This window comes from Numida meleagris, chromosome 6, assembly GCF_002078875.1.
Source record: "Numida meleagris isolate 19003 breed g44 Domestic line chromosome 6, NumMel1.0, whole genome shotgun sequence".
NCBI classification, from domain to species: Eukaryota; Metazoa; Chordata; class Aves; order Galliformes; family Numididae; genus Numida; species Numida meleagris.
Genome location: NC_034414.1, coordinates 11,254,509 through 11,270,466, shown reverse-complemented (window position 1 = coordinate 11,270,466; position 15,958 = coordinate 11,254,509). Strand labels below are relative to the sequence as shown.

Here is a 15,958-nt window from a genome sequence, read left to right as displayed (position 1 = left end):
CAGCTTTTCTCACAATTTGGGAGAAAATGGGGAAGGTTTAAGATTATTCTTTTATATGCTGAATTCTCTGGAGTTTAATGGTGGAAACAAGAGGAAAGAAGAGTTCTAGTGCAACTGAGTGTCTCTGGTAAGCGCTTTAAGTTGGGTGTTTAGAAAATGCTACTTTTGTGATGAAGAATGTGTAAGATCCCACTAGCTCTTTCTTTTGGTAATTTGCATAATGGAGTTGGGTTGCAAAAATACATTGTTTGGTCACCAGCTTACAGCATGTAAGCAGTGAGTTATTTTAAATTATCTTATTGGTTGTTTTTTTTCTTGTTTCTTTTTTCCAGACAACAGGTTGCTTCTTTGAACTTCTGATTACACCATGGTTTCCTGGGAAGTGGGCAGTTGGTTTGGTGTTTGGCAGTAAGGGTACGGTATTTTTTTTAGAATTCATATTAGATATTATATGCCTGAGACAGTGATTAACAAAGCCACCTTCCTTGGTTTAATTCCTCCTTCAAAATTCTTAGACTGATCATGCTTAAAGACAGCACGCATTTGTTTTACTATGTTTTGATTTTTATACTGTGCAGTACTTGTGATTGAATTGCAAACTAAGTAGATCAGACAGTATACAGTCTTAAGATGCCCCTAAGAATCGCAGGTTGTGAAGGACTTCAAATTGATTCAGTTATTTATTCAATTTTTAAGGGGATGAAATGGTAGATTTCCACAACAATAAGACCATGCATGGAAGCAGTCTGCCATTCCCTTGTTCCGCAAACTTCAAAGACAATGACTTTCTGAAATGAACTAAAAGCACTCTGAAATAATGAGAAGAAAAAATCTTGTTCTTTTTCTCTTCTGAGAATTTTATTCCCATGTGGCGCATAAAAGCAAACATTCAGTAGCTCTTATGGAGAAATTAAAAATTTGCTATGTTTTCTCAAAGCTTTGTGAAAAACATGCATCTCAGCTATATTTGGAATTTTATAATCACTAAAGCATCTAAAAAATTTGAAACTTTGTCTTGATATTTGCCTGCTTTTTCTCACACTTTTGCTTTTAATGTCTGAGTGCTTAACGTTCAGGCATCACCAATCATGCTTTCTATCTCTCATTTACTTCCTGACAGCTGAACTTGCAATTCATTGTAAGGATTGTGCCTACAAGTAAAACAGGATTAGATCTTAATTTGATCTGCTATTTATTCGTTGTGTTAATTGTAGCCACAGGGTTGTATTAAGAAAGTCAAAAAGTGCCACTTGTAACTACAGAGTGGCTCTCACCTTTTAAATGGAAAAACACTCATTTTCTAGAAAAAAAATAGGAAAAAAGTGGTTACGAGCTAAATGAAGAAGGCAGAAGGGCTTCTGTTTTTCCATTTTTAATGTAATTAATATAATATTGGCACCCAAAATGTATCTGCCTGGGTACAAGCTTGTTCGTAGCTTCTGTTGCTGTTGGGAGCAGATGCCTGATTTCTTACGTGTTTGTTTGTTTGTTTTAAACTGCACATGGGGTTCTTGTTAGGTTAATGGATGCTGGGATTTTTACTTCATTATTCAGGAATTTCATCTGCTTGTATTTCTGAATAATGCTTTTTTTCTTATGCTTGCTTTTTTTATTCCTGATGTGAGAAAGAAGAGAGTAAGTTGTGTTATAAATAGAAAAATAAAACTGAAAAACTCGTAAGATAAATTCTAGTTCTGCAAGAGCCACCACACTGGTAACTTTCTGGTGCCCCTGGAAGGCATTGAATGAGGGGTTTGTGTAGGGCACAAGCTTGAGAATGGTAAATTAAAACGAAAAACCTTACTTTAACTCTCTTTCAGAGCAGACTTAGTTATTCAACTGCCACTGAAATGCAATAGGTTTAGAAGTATCTAACTCTCTTAGGCCCCTTTGAAAATCCCAGCCTTAAGATATTTGACGGTTTTGGAAAACGAACAACAAACACATTCAGTTCTCAACTTCTGGGAGTGCCTTTCCTTTACTTGCAGTGTTTCTGCCTCCTGTCACAGAGCACCAAACTGCACTGCATACTGAGTGAGGTCTGGGACTGCCTAACAACATGAGAGTGTCACCTTAAGCCTGATAATTGCTATGTTGCAGAAGCAAAAATTTCTGGTGGATAATTAGTATATCAATGAGTCGATGCTGTACACTACAGTGAAATGTGACAGAATACCAGAACTGGGAACTCTTTCTCTCTTTCTTCTTTTTCATAAAATGTCACTTTTGTCTGTGATACCTTTTATAGTTTCTTTAAAGACAAAGTGCCAGCAAATCAGTAGATAATGTGGCTAGAGATGCATCAGAATGAGAACTACTGCTACTCCGCCCCTCCCATCTGTTAAACATTCCACCTCTCATTATGGTCAAGGTGGGAATTTGTAGGGCTTTTTACTGTTCTTGCCTCTCCCTCTGTCCTGGACTTTTGATGTGGAAAAATGTGACAGAACAGTTAGGGAGTGAACGATCTCCTTGCTGCAGCAGTGGCCTGGGAGCGTCTAATGCCTTGGCTCTTGGCAAAGCTGGTTGCCAAGGCAAGATGTAAAGCAGGGCCGGAGCACCTGCATTGTTTTTTGAGTGGTGAAGAATGGTGAGGTTTGCTTCAACACTGATTGCAAGCAGCACAGCCTTGACTTTATCCTGCTGTTACTGGGGCTTTGTTTCTTAGTGTTGGGATGGCACTACAGCTCTAGTGTGCTAAAATTACAGGTAAGTTCAAGCTGTCCTTTGTCTGGTACGTTGACCGGGAGCTTTACAGGAATGAAATCCACCCTTCCCCTTCAATCTGTGTATGTGCTGCTTGGATGTGGAGGTGAGTGAGGATGAAGGCACCTCAGAAGCTGAAAGGTCGCCGTATGTGTCTCAAAGCTTTGTTTAGCAAAGAACCTTTCTTGTTGGAAGACTCGTCCATGTCAGAAGTTAACACACATGTTAAATACTACTCCTTTTCTATAAAAGAGGTGGGGGAGATCCGAGGCTTCTGTTTGTGTGGAAAGAGGGCTTACATCTACAGGGCTGTAATACAAGCAGTTGCAGAACCTTGCACTGCTCTTCCTGAAGCCTATGGCATCCCAGGTGAGTTCTCTGTCCTCAGTTTGATCTGTTTGTTAGGTATGCTTTGCATAAAGAAGTGACGTAACCTGGTGCTCTCCATGTTCTCTCAGCCTGGTAATTGAAGTCCTTTTCCTAGTAAGCTGGTTAATTTGGTTGTTTTGTTCTACTTTCTTAACAGTGGAGCATGACATCTGTTTCTTTAATTACTCTTTAGGTACTAGAAATAAATGTGAAAGTAGGATTTCTTCAAAGTCTTGAAGCAGTTCAAACTAATTTGGAGTTAAACTGATTGGCTTAATACTCCTGTGACTTTAAATGTGAAGGCAGTCGTTCTACTGTGATACGTGGTGGTGAACATCAGCGCAACTCCTAATCCAACTTGGGAAACTTGTTTTGGGAGTTAAGTGGAGGTTTTCCAGAACAAAGGTCAGTGTTGGATGGAGCTTAGTGACTAATGGCCTCTGAAAACTTCCTTTTCTTGGTTTATGAGCTTAAAAATTACGCATGTAATGTTAGTTGGGGGAAGGAATTTAATTTGTTCATGCGCATTGTGAACACTTTCAAGAAAACTTGTGGTTTGCACTGCTCTCTGTGTGCAGCTGCCAACAGGTACTGGTGGTTCTCTTTTTCATGGCTAGAAAACAAAGCCTGGGCCACTAATTGCAGCCATGCCAAAATCACTGCAAGCCTTCCAGTAGAATTCAGTGGATTTCTTCAAGAGGAGCTACATCCTCAACTGTTGATTCTGACCTGTTGGATGTGCTGTGCAGTTAATTAATTAGTGTGCAGTGTCTGCCACCTACTTCTCCAGCTCTTCTGGTCTATGGAGGGCTATGTCAATGCTGCATGTGACAACATAGACAGAGGTGCAGCCAGATTTCCTCATGCCATTCTCATGGGAGGGCAGGTTTCCTGGCTTCCTTCTATTGAAGCACCCATAAGAAGTTAAAAGAAGCAAGGAAGTGTGAAGCAGTCTATAGATAGAGGTTTCCAGGATGGCTGATGTTACCTCAGTTTTGGTTTATGTGATGTGAATCTCTAGGATGCTTGAGATAATCATGCCCTCCTCACCATGTTTTGTGCTGAATTGGTGTTTTCTGAAAATCTCTCATTTCTTCTCAGGGGAATTTTTTTTTTTTTTTGCATTTGTTTTCTTCACTTATAGAAGGCAACAAGAGTTTACCCAGTTAGCTGGAAGGAAATATTAAAGCAATTCTGTGCTAGCGGCAACTACAGAACTACATTATTAGTCCATTGCTCAAGTATAATGTGAAGGCTTCCTAGACTGAGAAATAAGTGTGGAAAGAGGACTGCAGTTATCATTAGCTCTTACACAAGACTAGATAAAGGAATACAAAAAGAGTGTGCAGCTCCAGGCTCCTGCTGTCAATGGAAAGATGTTAACAACTATTTTCTACTGTGCTGAATTCTGTACCTTTTCCTGTTGGCCAAAGAAGGCACTGGCATCAAGGATATGCTATGTTTAAGTGCTGAGAAGCTTGTCTGGCACTGTTTTATATAATATGCTGTTCCAGGCTATGGTCCGCACAATGTCTGTGTTGTACTTAAGATCCTTGAAAGCATACGTGTGGGTTTTGTTTTTAAATAGCACCTACAGGTATATGCTTTGCTATTTCTGGAGCCATGCTTCTACTTCGGGACATAGAACAGTGCTACACTGTACAATACGGTGTTGTTTTCTGCATGTCAGTGTGGGGTAATTCTTGCTCCCCTGCATATGGTTGAGCTGATGCTTGATTAGAGATCAGAAAGGTATTTTTGGCAAGGTCTTATAGCAGACATCTGAAGAAAGCTTGCCTTTTGAGACTGGGGTTTAGCTGAACTCTAACTGTACTTTATCAGGCATTTTGGACCTTGTTCTGTCTGTGTTTGTTTAACGGCAACAAAAGCTTTTTCAGTGTCCTCTATTCCGAGTCACCGTGGTACAAAGAGAGGAGTCTCCACCTGCTATTGCCCATACATAGAGTTTATAGTTGCAATGACATACAATTATAGAATGTTAATTGAGTGATGATTAAGAGATGTGGCTACAAAAAAAGATGCAGAAAAAATTAATGGTATTTTTCAGCTCTTCCTGCCCTCTCCATTCTCCACCATGGTTTGCTGAATGGTTCCATTTGGACTGATGGTTTTTAATGTGTATAGCCCAAAGGTGTTGTGTTGTTTTGGTTTTTTTCCTCCTTAAAGAAGAAAATTGGTTCCTTATGTTCTATGCATTAAGTTTCCTTAACTTTTTTTTCAACATGCATAAAATTACAGATCGCTAGAGAGAATGAAATACCACATTGCACATTGTAATACCGCACCCAGTTGCTTGCTGCTCCTCTCTGCTGCCAAGCCTTCCAAAAATCTTAATGTAGCACTAATACATTTACAGGCACTAATTTTCCATGGCTGATACAAAGTAAAAATATAACTGAGTAACCAGACATAAAAATAAGTGATGTCAGTTTGTGGTGGATAAAAACAATTCTGGGGTATGAAAATGTACTGTTCCCTTTTATCTACTACCTTCAGAGCCAGGATGGAGGAGAGGTTTGACATGTGTGGACTGATTTTAACACTGCCATCCCGTGTGTGGCTGTGGAACTACACTGTAGGTTGTAGACAGAGAATTGGCACCCTGAGAAATTGGAAAAGACAACATCAAATTTGACAGTTGAAGTAGATGTCATGGGGACACTAAATGGCACCTAATATAAAGCAAAAGATAGAAAGAAATACTGTTCTTAGGCCATCACTTTGTATTACAAACCAGAAGCATAATGTTGTATTTGGATGTATGAATGTTTGCAAACCATTAAGAACTTCAGAGAAGTTTATGGACTTTGGTGTATTTCTGAGTTTTTACTTGTTTTCCTTTTTTTTTAAAAAAATACCTTTTCTGAGAGTTAGTTGTAGGCAAATTAGCAAATCAAACAATTCACTTTTTCCCTGTTGCTCAGGCACAGCAGAAGTGTAGCATTGTATGTTGTATGGTGTGTTCTCTTCCTGACAAACTGCCCTTGGGGAGGGGAAGACGTATCTGTGGTGCTTGTCTCCAGCTACATCTCTGAGATGGAGAGCTCAGTGTGTTAAAATGATGATGTGTTTTGTGTCTCAGCAAGACAGAACCCAGCTCTGCTCTGAATAAGTTATTTGCTCTGTTAGTGCACCCTACCGCTATATTATTCATCTTGTTTTTCCACTCCCATTTCTTTGTTTTTCTTTCTAACCTTTTCCTGTCCTCAAGCTTTCTCTCCTTCCTTGCCAACTCTTCATATTCTGCGTTTGGCTCTTGCTGGCAGCCCTGAGCTCCACAGTTTTGCTCTTCTCTCTTATCCCTTCAGGCCTTTGGTTTTCCTTGTTGTGTCTCTTCTGCTTTCCCTGTTCTTCATCCTTTCCTTCTGTTATTTCTTCTCCCCGCCTTCACTTGGCATGGAATGTCAAGTCAGTTTAGCTGGGAGTGTGTGAGTGTGTGTAGGACATCTGAGAAAGCCAGAGGAAGGTAAGGAAAAGAAGTCTCTAGATGGCTGTTTAAAAAGGGACTTGTGTTTCTAGTACATTTATTTTTTTTTAAAAAAAAAGAGGAGTACAGAAGTAAAGTATTGAGAACTCTATTCCGGTGAGCTCCTGTTCATCTTGAATCCTGTCAGCAGGGGAACTTGCTACAATAATGAGAAATCGTTAGCTGCCTTGTTTTATATCCATTGAATATGACCCAATTTTTACAGGGAAGTCTGCTGGGACTTCTCCCTTCTCCACCCTCCCCCTTGCCACAAAAACAATTTGGAGAAGGGATGGGATACCAGATATTTAAGAAGTCATTTTAAGAGTCCTTCTTTGTTCTTTTCATCAGCTCTCTCCCTGTCCTCTTGCCAGCATGTGCAGTAAGTTCCTGTCCCTGAGAGTTTGCACCAAAACCACAGTTAAACCAGGCTGTGCATAATGGGCGTCTCTGTTAGTTCCCGCCAACTGAAGCTCCCAGCAGTAGATGGAAAATTAGACATACACCACTGCACAATAAATCTTATTGTAATTCACCCAGCTAGCATCACCACGAACAGGCCTTGAAAAATGTGTCGTGTGTGCTTGAAATCATACTTGTGCTCCTGCCATTAAAGAACGAAAAAAACCCTCGTAAAAAAGTTTAATTTACTTTTTTGTTATAAAATGCTTTTTACTGGTGCCAGCTGGAAGGAAAATGACCCAGTTAGATCTCAAAATTATGATGTAGCCTTAAGTGCTATGTTTAGATTAACTGCCAAAATGTTAGTATAAAGTGGTAGGTGTTTGTGCTGCAGATAATTACTAATGTACTGTTGGTCAAGATAGGCCACTGTTCTGTTATTATTGTATGGATCTTATGACTAAACATTGGAGCAAGCCTAGTGGAACAACAATATTTTACTGTGCCTGAAATACTAGCTTGTCAGAACTTAATTGGGGTGCCAAAAATCTGATGAGTCAGATGGGGAAGGTGTCTTTTTGGTCTGTGCTGATATTTCTGATTTGTGTTCCTTACTGCAAAGGGATCTGTAGCTGTCATAGGTATTTCCTGACATGTACTGTCTAAAATACAGTCAGACCCCTTAGACTGTCAGATTATTATGGTCTTTCAAAGACAATGAAAATGTGTTTTTTTTATTATTCCTGATGCTTGGGAGACTGGGTTAAATGTGTTGTATATTTTAAAGGCCCTGGCTTACAGGGAAAAATCAAGGTTAAAAGCACTTCAGAACTCAAGTTGTGCTGATGTGTATGACCTTTGGGCCCAGAATTAGCTATTTTTACTCTGTTGATATAAAACATTAACCTCAGTTGAATGTTTCTTGCAAGAAATGAAAACAAAACTGTGATGTTTAAATACACAATCTAGATGTACCTACACCAGTCACCATGAAAAAGTCAACATTTGCTAACAGACACCACATGGTGGATTCTGTGGTACTGCAGTTATTTCTCTGAATAGGAGAGGACGTACCTGTGGGAGAAGAAACATCTGAAACATCTTGGATGTACATGAACTGCAAAGCAGTCTTCTGTTGTCATCAGTCTGTGCTTCTGTTTTTTCCCAGCAACCCTTCCCTCCCCTTCCCTCAGTTTTGCTGTACCCCAGGCAATAACCATGATTAGACATTGCTCAGTGATGTTGGGTACCTGTCATCTTACCCCTGTGCATGACTCCTGTGTTACCGCTGTGTAGCTGCATTATAATTTGGTAAATCATAGAAATTGTAATGATGACCATTGTATTGACTTCTTATTTGAGGGAGAGATGAGGTTGAACTGAAACAGGAAATAATATGCATGTTTCTTGGTCTAAGTCTGTTAATCCTGAGCTGAGCCTAGGAGAGTAGAGGAATCAAGGCTGGACCTCAGATGTATTGGATTTTCATGTGGTACTGGATTGATTTTCCCCCCCTCTACCCCTTCCCCTCCTAGGAAAATTACAATGGGACTGATTTGAGTCCTTTAGAAATCTTTGAATTAGATTGTGGGAAGGGACTTGAGCCACTGTTGTGAAACAATGAACAGGATGGGTGTCTGTGTGCCCTTGAAGATTGCGGACAGGGGAACAAGTGGAGGAAAAATAAATTTGTAATGAAGATCTTGAGCAAGGTCTCTTATGTACCAACCTGAGTTTCTTCCTCAGGCATAGAGAATGGCTTACCTGAGTAAAATTACCTTTATAATGTGGGGATAACAGAATGAATTTATAATTTCCCATTTCATGGGTTCTTGGAAAGTCAAGTTCTTTAGTATCTTTGAGGCTGGGATGTTGCTGTGGAAATGCTATTTAAATAACTATCAATGCTTTTTGAAAATATACTTCACAAATACTACTAGCAGTTAATTGGAGGTTTGGTATTGCCTTTTTCAAGCCATGGCAGTATATAAAGAAGCTTACACTGAGCTCAGAGTGCAGCATTTGGACTTGCTGATAGGCCTTGTATATACTACTTGGGACTGTTTTCAAAACAAGGGAGTTCAGAATAACTTGTGACTCCTGACTAGTCCGATCTCTATGTTGCCTAGCAAAACACCATATTTTGCAGGGGACGTGCAAATTGCAGTGCTGACTAGCAACTTGCCGTAAATTGACATGTTTTCTAAACCTTGTGGTCGGGGGGTTGGAACTTGATGATCCTTGAGGTCCCTTCCAACCCAAGCCATTCTATTATTCTCTGTCACGGAAACAAAGGCAAAGGATATTAATAGCAATATAATAAGAATAAGCTGTATGTTCAGAATGTACATTAAGCTTTAATTGCTCTTCCAGAATTAACTGTCAAATGATCTTGTATTATCTACGTAAAATCCGGTACTACAGCTATGATACACAATAGAGAGAGAAGCGGTTGACAGATTAATAGTTTTACTGAAGTCAGTAAGATAGGTAGGTCACGGTGAATGTAACGCCTCCTATTTATTTCTGTGGAAACTACAATAGATACAAAGAGCACAATATCACTATCTGATAGAAAAGAATTCTCAGTTAAATTACACTATTTTTAACACAATCACCACCATAGCTATGCATTTTCACCAGCGATGAACAAGACCCTGCGTGCTGCTCTTGTAAAAGTCTGCACCAGTAGAGGTGACTCACTGTTTCACAGCTGCTATGAGAGCGTCATTGCTAGGAAAATGTTCCCCATGCAGTCCATCTTTCATTGGCCGGAACAGATAGAAATCAGAAGGCGTGAAATCGGGAGTATATGATGGATGTAGTCAGAGAGTCCAGACAAGACTGGAAATATGCTCTGTGGTCTTCAAACTGGTATGGGGCCTGGTTTTATTGTGCTGTAGGAGAAAGGTTGTATTCTTCTCTATTCTGACTCCGGAGGTTTGAGACTTCAGCTTAGTCAGTGTTGTGATATAGTGGTCTGAGTTGATAGTTTGTGTGGGTTCAAGGAAATCCAGAAGGATCATCTTTTTTCCTATCCCACAAGACAGCGTACTTTACCTGCTGAGGGCTGCATCTTGATCTACTTCTTTGCTGGAGAATTCACATGTTGCCACTCTGTGGACTGCTGTTTTGACTCCAGCTCATAAGTGATGATGCCACATCTTGTCACTGGTAATGATGCAATCCAGGAAACTGTCACTTTCAGCATTGTACTGGTTCAGTAGATCCTGACAAACTTGCGTATGGTGGTCTTTCTGCTCCTCTGTGAGCATTCATGGTGCCCACCTGGTGCAGACTTTGTGATATTCCAACCATTTTTTCTGTATGGAGAAGTTCGATGACACATCTTTGCTTCATCCGCACTACTGTGTCAGACACTACTTTGTCAGACTGCCCCTCTGCTGTGATCTGTCACAGAACAACGAAGTGTAATAGAATATTGATGGGAAGGTTCAACTTCTACTGTCATACCACCAACATCTGCCTCTGATATTGTGGGCCGACATAATAAAATAGGAGGCATTACTTTTGGAGCAGCCTTTATACTTGCTGTCTTGATGTCTATGGTTTCAGGAATGGATAGAGAATAGCTGACAATGGTCAAAATAGGCAAAGTAGTATACTTTGAATGGCAGTATTACACTGATCTTTTTATAGTAATGTTTTCTTTAACATTCAGAGTGACCAAAAATTTATGCAAGATCCTCTGTCTGTCAAAGTAAAAGAACAATACAACTCTTTGCAAAGTCGCATTGCTGCATATTTGGAAGGAGGATATATAAATACAGCATGGTGAAAAAGGGGTCTGAATTAAAAAACAAACAAAAAAAACCACAACAACAAACAAACGCATACAAATACATATATGTTAAAATTCCTTCCTGTCTTTAGTCATAGCTACTGATATGTCTGTCTTGTATACTTATAGGTATATTTTGCTTTACTGGAGTGCTAACACTTTTAGTGTTAACATGTTTTGAGCCTTCTGAATTAGGAATGCTGTGGACAGTGGTGTTTTGAATTCACCAAGACATTTAATATTTATCTAATGTGTTTCCTAATTGCCTCACTATCACATTAAACACACTTCAAGTCTTTTCACAAGTTCTCCTGCTTAAATTCATAAAATGAAAACTTCATATGTTAGCCTTTACCGTACCAGGAAGTGATCAGTGGAATGCTTTAGAAAGCAAACACTGTTTAAAGTAATTTGCTACTCTAATTAGTGTTCAATAAGAAAATACTTTTAATTAAAATATAGATGCTAAAAATATGACGTTACTCTCTTTGAAACCAAGATGTTTGAAATAGTGTTTCTGAAATATGAAATATCTGGCTACTTTGAAGATGTGGCAGAAATATTTGCATAGATATAGAGCGATGATTGACAGGGACAGCACCTCTTCCCTGCCAGAAGGGACCAAATGGTTAGAGTAAAATATCTAAGGATTAGAGTAAAAGGTGTAAGGATACTGAGACTTTTTTTTCCTACAGGAGCTTATAGTAGAAGAGGATCTGTAGTCATTAATGGACTAACATGGAACTTGTAAATACACTTTTTGAACTATTTCCAGAATGTGCTCAATTCAGAATCCCGGTCTGGCAAGCTGTAATAGAAAGTATTCAGCCTGAAAATTAATCTCTGGATTTCCAGGTTTGGTGCTGAAGTTCTGAATCCCAAACTATGAAGCACTGTACTCTCTGTTTCCACTGACATCACTTGCCAGCAGTGACTCTGACTTGATGCTAGCGTACTTGCTTCACTGTGCTGGGTTTTTAGGTATATGACTCAAGATGGGTGAACAATTTTTTTTGTTCAGTCTTTGAGGAGTAGCTTTGTAACAGATGGGATTTTTTTGTTTGTTTATATCTATTTGTTGTGTAGCAGCTATAAGATGAAATGTCAGCGATCAAAATTAAATGCTGTTTGATATTTACTTGTTTTTCTTTGTAATGAGTCTTTCAGAGGAATTAAAAAGATCAGATTTTCATTGTTTTGTTACACATGTGCTGTAAGTAGTGATCTCTGTACTTTGTCTGCAATTGTGTTAATCTGATACTGTATTTTTTTTCCTCAGCGTTGCAGGGCCAAAACCTTGACTATTAATAGCTCTAGGTTTGCTGAGATGGGAATGGCATCCAGTCCTTCCAAGAAACAGCTGAGCATCTGGGAGTTTGAGATACATACTTATTTTTCTTTTCCTGAGTGTGTAGTATCCAAAAGGAAGTGTGGGATAAGAATGATATAAAAACAGGTACCTCTGTCAGTAAGATTTATGCTCTGATAAACGCTACATCTTCTGCAAAACTTCCCTATAGACATCATGCAGTGTTTCCACTGACTGCAGCAGTTCTAGAATTTGAACCACAAATAACAACACTGTGAATTCATCTCATGTACAGATCTTAGAGGCTGAAGGCCGTGGTGAGGAGTAGGAATATCATTAAGGAATACTACAAAAGCTACAGCTACAACTGCATTTCTTTATAGTCTAAGGACAAAACATGTAGTTACCTTCTGCTAAAGGTGAATTTTCTTCCTAATTACATCCAACTTTGTCCTTCTTTTTGGGCAGCAAAGCAGTCCAAACTAAAACACTGCCTGAACAGTCTTCAATTTCAGGATTACTTAAAATCAGATTGGTTCCTATCTGAAATTGCCTCCTGATCCTAACTGTGTAGAGTAAAGCCCACTTCTAACTCTTGTGTTTAGCTTGCTAGTCTGTAAATTGTAAAAATTATTCTGTGTTGATTGCTGATAATATCTGTTGACTTGACATATTCTCTCTAATTTCTCTGGGAAAATGAAATCACATTTCTGATGGCCAGTGATGCTGTTTCAGGTGTTCTTAAAATTTATTGGTGAAAACTGGATTTTGCTGTGTGGTACCCATGGATGAGGACAGGGACACTGTGGTCAGTGATCAGCATGCCTGATGAGGCCATTGCTTAGTGCTGTGCAGAAGGATGCTGACTGCTGCAGCCACTGTAAATGTGAAACCTTATAGAATCACACACGTGATGCCCAAAATGAGCACTTCATGGGTCCTTTATGGACCTAACAGCCTGCCTTGAATCTCCTGCACTGTCTTTTACTTAAAAATATGCTGAGGATTCTGCTGGGTCGTACCATTAGTTTCAGTTCTAGGTGGTGCATGTTGTCATGAGTTGCATGCTGTGCTGATTAAGCTGCATACTTCACTAATCAAGCTGCAAAGTTAAGTAGGTGAAATTTAATACACTCTACTAATCAAGGTGCATTCTTTGTTGAGCAAGCTGAATATTTTAAATGCAGAGTTTTTGTGTACTCCGGTAACTGGTTTGGAGGCCTCTACTGCCTACGTGTGTGGCTAGCAAAAAGCCACCCAGCTATTCCATTACTGGCAATGGAAGGAATGTGAGCTTTCTCTTTGATACTTGCTCCAGCAGAGCTTAGGGGAGAAGTAATCAAAATTAGTTTTAGTAAGTGAATGATGCTGTTCCACTTTGATAAGTCTCATTGGATTACACTGGAACGCTTTCCTACCATAGCATTTCTTTCCAATAGCAAGGGTATATGAGATATGACTTTTGCACCTGAATTTGCTCTAGAGATTTCTTGTAGACCTGATCTTTTAAAGACCTCTAATTGCAATTATTGACCTCCTCCAAATAATCTTAATTCAGTTTTATTTCTCTTAAGTGCTTCTCAGTCACATCTCTTTAAACAAATTGAAAAGGGTAGAATTATAGTTTTGTCTCTGCCTTGCCAATTACAAACAGAATGTATTGGGAAATGCACAAAGCTGTGGAGGAAGAAACAGTTGCTGCAGGGAGATTAGCGGTGGCGTTATTCAGCACGAGGACAGAACATATTACAAAAAACAACACATTCTAACAAGTTTAGAATCATAGAACACTTTGGGTTGGAAGGGACCTTTTAAGATCATCTAGTCCCAACCCTCCTGCTATAGGGAGGGATGCCTCACTCTAGACCAGGTTGCTCACAGCCCCATCCAGCCCAGACTTGAATGCCTCCAGGGAGGGAGCATTAACAGCCTCACTGGGCAACGTGTTCCAGTGTCTCACCAATTAAGAAAAATTAGGGTGTTTTTTTAAGAGGGCAAGGTGAAGCACATAGGCAGGAAGTGAATCTGAAAGTGGAAAAGAGGAAAGAAGAAATTTAAAAAGCTTCTGTAGTTAGAAAAATTTCTGTGCTGGGTCAGCATGTGATAATAAGGGCCAGTAGATCTTGTCTGTGTTATAAGTTCACCTTGTCTGGCCTTGGTGATCTTCTGGGCCTAATGTCTTGGTAAATTCTTCCTGTTTGCAAAATGTTGATGAACTCATTTGCTTCTATGGCAAGAAAAGATTGTGTTCCTTGGGTCTGAGTCCAGTCTCTTCCCTGTGCCATGTTGTTTGCTTCTCTCTGGATTTTAACACAGAGACAACTATGGTCAATAGCATGCAGTAGGATTGTTTGCTGAGGAAAGATTTCATTTTGTGTGTTTTTGTAGCTTAAAAAAATGGCACAAAGAGTCGTATTGCCTGTTTGAAAAAATACCTGTGATTGCCAATGTCTCTGTGGAAACATGGGGAGTGAAGTAAAATGCCCAGTCAATAAAGGCTTTCTGAACTTAAAAGAGAAATAAGGTTGGCATGAAAACAAACCTTCTTGCAGGTAACTTCAATGTAGAGTGCTGTTAGAAAGCAAGCAGTTTTATAGAGAGGTTGTGGACTTTCTTTGGAAATGGCTTTTGCTTTGTACAGTCTGCATGGAGGTGCAACCCACTCGACTTCAATTTGTCAGCTTATTTTATATCACGATGTTTGTGCCTGCTACTTTTTTGACTTGTATGGTTTGAATCTGACCACTGACATAGTTTGATCTTAAAGCCACATTAATAAAGCCATCATTAATTGAGCAAGTTAGTGAGTTTCTCTAGTTTTTTTTCTAGTTGTTCATTGCGGATCAATAAGAACTGTTACAAGGGTATAGCACTGTCACGCTCTGGCTCAGAGTGGATACATTATCTCCTTGTCACCTTTAGTCTTTATCCTTTTGTTGGAGTGCATAGAGAGAGATGAGGGACATGTAAATGTAGGGAGGGTGTAACTACAGCTTCTAAATACTTAATTAATATCTGCCATCACACTACTGACTTTCCAAGCTACCAACACAACATTTTCCACACAAAGCACTGTGGCTTGTTTGTCAAATTATCAAGATGTTCTCCACCTTTACAGTGATTCTGTAAAATGCTGTATTAAGTTTAGTAAGAACAACCAAGTACCATAATTATTAAAATAAACTGGAATTATTAACAATAATGAACAACGTAGTGTAAGTGCTGTGATTATGGTGTATGTTTCTTGCTTTGTACTCTCACTGATTTGTCCAAATTAGGATTCCAAGTCAGTGAGAAACAATCAATTATTTTGAGAATTTTGCTTGGTGAGTGCAGGGGAACAGTTAGGTCATGGGTTGAACTGTGATTAAGCACCTGGTGAAGAGGTGTGGCTGGCAAAGGGAGCACAGGCAGATTGTCTGCACCTGTGCTCCCCAGGGGGCCAGAAGGGGGTGGACCCAGTGTGGAGCTGCTCTGTACTCATATAGGGGCCAGCCACTAAAGAGAGAGCTTCTCTTGGACCTAGGCTGCTTCCTGTGAAGGACTGTTGTGTAGTCAGAGAGCCCCTTCATCGGTTGGGTGAGTTCCATTCTTCTTTCTGTATATGAGTATTGGCCTACCTGCAAATACTTTGCCTGTTATCACCAAGAACCTGTCAGAAGCAATTTTGCTTCTTCATAAGCAGAACAGTGAGCAATGTTGAATGCAGTGTGCTACCAGCTCTGTAGATCCAACGCTTTTTGTTGGTGCATATAGTGTAGATGTGGACAATGGGTATCTGACCCAAAACTCACTTCCTTGTATATTCAACAACTGTTGCTACAAGCGACCAATTGCATGAGGAAACTAGACAAGTATTTAACTTTTTGGGTATTGCTGTTTC

At 39.5% G+C, this 15,958-nt stretch overlaps 1 long non-coding RNA gene across 1 annotated transcript in view; it reads left to right on the top strand.

Moving 5' to 3' along the window:
• The window catches only part of LOC110401036, a 48,712-nt gene that overhangs the window by 707 nt on the left and 32,047 nt on the right, over positions 1-15,958 (top strand). The window contains exon 2 of the long non-coding RNA XR_002440216.1: positions 333-414. This is a non-coding gene — a long non-coding RNA (uncharacterized LOC110401036). The remainder of the gene's footprint in view (positions 1-332; positions 415-15,958) is intronic.